The following is a 2783-nucleotide window of genomic DNA, read 5'->3' as shown; positions in this document are numbered from 1 at the left end:
TTTTTTTAGTAGAGACGGGGTTTCACCGTGTTAGCCAGGATGGTCTCGATCTCCTGACCTCGTGATCCGCCCGTCTCGGCCTCCCAAAGTGCTGGGATTATAGGCGTGAGCCACTGCACCCAGCCTAGGATTTCCTCCTTTTATGATGAATAGTACTCCACTGTGTAAGTGTACCTCATTTTCTTCATCCGTTCACATGACGACGGACACTTACGTTGATTCCTGTCTTGGCTACTGTGAATAGTGCCACAGTAAACATGAGCATAAAGAGATCTCTTTGATATACTGATTTCCTTTCTTTTGGAAATATGCCCAGCAGTGGGATTGCTGGATCATACGGTAGGTCTATTTTTTAGCTTTTTGAGAAAACTCCGGTGTTTTCCATAGGGGCTGTATAGTTTACATTCCCACCAGCAGAGTACTTGCTTTCTCCACATCCTCACCAGCATCTGTTGTCTTTTTGTTAATAATCGTCTTAACTGGATGAGATGATAGCTCATTGTGGTTTTGATTTGCATTTCTCTGATTAGTGATGTTGACACTTTTCATATGCCTGTTGGTTTTTTTTTTGTTTTTTGTTTTTTTTTTGAGACAGTCTCTGTCACCCAGGCTGGAATGCAGTGTGCAATTTCAGCTCAGTGCAACCTCTGCCACCCAGGTTCAAGCAATTCTGACCTCAGGTAATCCACCCACCTCAGCCTCCCGAAGTGCTAGGATTACAGGCGTGAGCCACTGTGCCCAGCCTGTTTTTGTTTTAGATGGCGTCTAGCTTTGTCACCCAGGGCGGAGTGTGGTGGTGCAATCTTGGCTCACTGCAGCCTCCGCCTCCAAGGTTCAAGCGATTCTCCTGTCTCAGCCTCCCTAGTAACTGGGGTCACAGGCGTGTGCCACCACACCCAACTAATTTTTGTATTTTTAGTAGAGACGGGGTTTCACCATGTTGACCAGGCTGGTCTTGAACTCCTGACCTCAAATGATCCACCCACTTCGGCCTCCCAAAGTGCTGCGATTACAGGCGTGAGCCACCGCACCTGGACAACATAGGGTTGTAGTTTCACTTTTCTGCATATCCTCAAAATGTATTTCCAGTTTTCCCAGCACCCTTCACTGCTCTTTCCCCAGTGAATGTTCTTGGCACCTTTGTTGAAAATAAGTTGACTAAATATATGGACTTATTTCTGGGTTCTCTATTTTGTTCCATTGGTCTATGTGTCTGTTTTTATATCAGTAACATGCTGGGTTTTGTTTTTTGAGACAGGCTCTCACTCTGTTCTCAAGGCTGGAGTGCAGCGGCGCGACTTCGGCTCACTGCAAACTCTGCCCCCAGGTTCAAGACATCCTCCCGAGTAGCTGGGATTACAGGTGTGCACCACTACACCAGGCTGACTTTTGTATTTTTAGTAGAGATGGGGTTTTGCTATGTTGGCCAGGCTGGTCTCAAACTCCCGGCCTCATGTGAGCTGCCCACCTTGGCCTCCCAAAGTTCTGGGATTACAGGTATGAGCCACTGTGCCTGGCCCATGCTGCTTTGATTATTACGGCTTTGGTACTATATTTTGAAGTAGTGTGATGCCTTCAGCTTTGTTCTTTTTGCTCAGGATTGATTTAGGCTGTTCAGCGTCTTCTGTCATTTTATATGAATTTCAGGATTTTTTTCCCTATTGCTGTGAAAAATGTCATTGGTATTTTGATGGGGATTGCATTTAATCTGTAAATTGCTTTTGATAATAATGTCATTTTCACCAAATTAATTATTCCAATCCATGAACATGAGAAGACTTTCCATTTTGTGTGTGTGTGACCTATTCAATTTCCTTCATCAGAGTTTTATAATTTTCTTTGTAGAGCTCTTTAACCTCACTGTCACCTGGGGTGGAATGCAACGGTGCCATCTCAGCTCACTGCAACCTCTGACTCCCAAGTTCAAGGAATTCTCCTGCCTCAGCCTCCCGAGTAGCTGGGATTACAGGTGCGTGTCACCACGCCCGGCTAATTTTTTGTATTTTTTAGTAGAGATGGGGTTTCACTGTATTAGCCAGGATGGTCTCAATCTCCTGACCTCGTGATCCGCCATCTCAGCCTCCCAAAGTGCTGGGATTACAGGCGTGAGCCACCGCGCCCAGCCTCGTGGTTAAATTTACTCCTAGGTTTGTTTTTTGTTGCTATTGTAAATGGAATTTCTTTCCTCGTTTCTTTTTTGGTAGTTTGTGGTTGGTATGTAAAAATGTTACTGGTTTTTGTATGTTAATTTTGTATCCTGCAACTTTACTGAATTTGTTTGTTCTAAGAATGTTTTGATAAAGCTTTTAGGGTTTTCTATACATAAGACAATTTGGCTTCCTCATTTGGAAGGACGTATTTGGATGCCCTTTATGTCTTTCTCTTACCAGGTTGCTCTGGCTAGAACTTCTGCAGTGCAGCTTTGAGAAAGCCTCTGAGGTGCTGGGTCTGGGGCATGGTAGAGAGATCCATGTAACAGGAAGAAAGAAAGTGGCAGCCCAGGTCCATGCCTGAGTCTCTTGGTGAGACACAGAATCCTTCCAGCAGACTGAAGTGACCAGAAATGCCCCGAAAGAGGGTGGCCCTGCCTCTGGTTCCAGTCTGCAGTCTGCACCTCGCTGAGCTTTACTGTCCCTGTCTCCCCCACCTTGTCTCAGGCGCTGCACAATAGAGGTTCAGAAGCTGATTGGACCTGAGCTGGTACTGGGACCGGGAACAAAAAGAGACAGAAACTTGTGAACATGACCCAGCAATAAGGGGTTGGGGAAGGTGAGCAGGGATTC

This window comes from Mandrillus leucophaeus, unplaced genomic scaffold, assembly GCF_000951045.1.
Source record: "Mandrillus leucophaeus isolate KB7577 unplaced genomic scaffold, Mleu.le_1.0 Scaffold158, whole genome shotgun sequence".
NCBI classification, from domain to species: Eukaryota; Metazoa; Chordata; class Mammalia; order Primates; family Cercopithecidae; genus Mandrillus; species Mandrillus leucophaeus.
The sequence above is the reverse complement of the archived record's forward strand: the minus strand, read 5'-3'. Positions refer to the sequence as shown.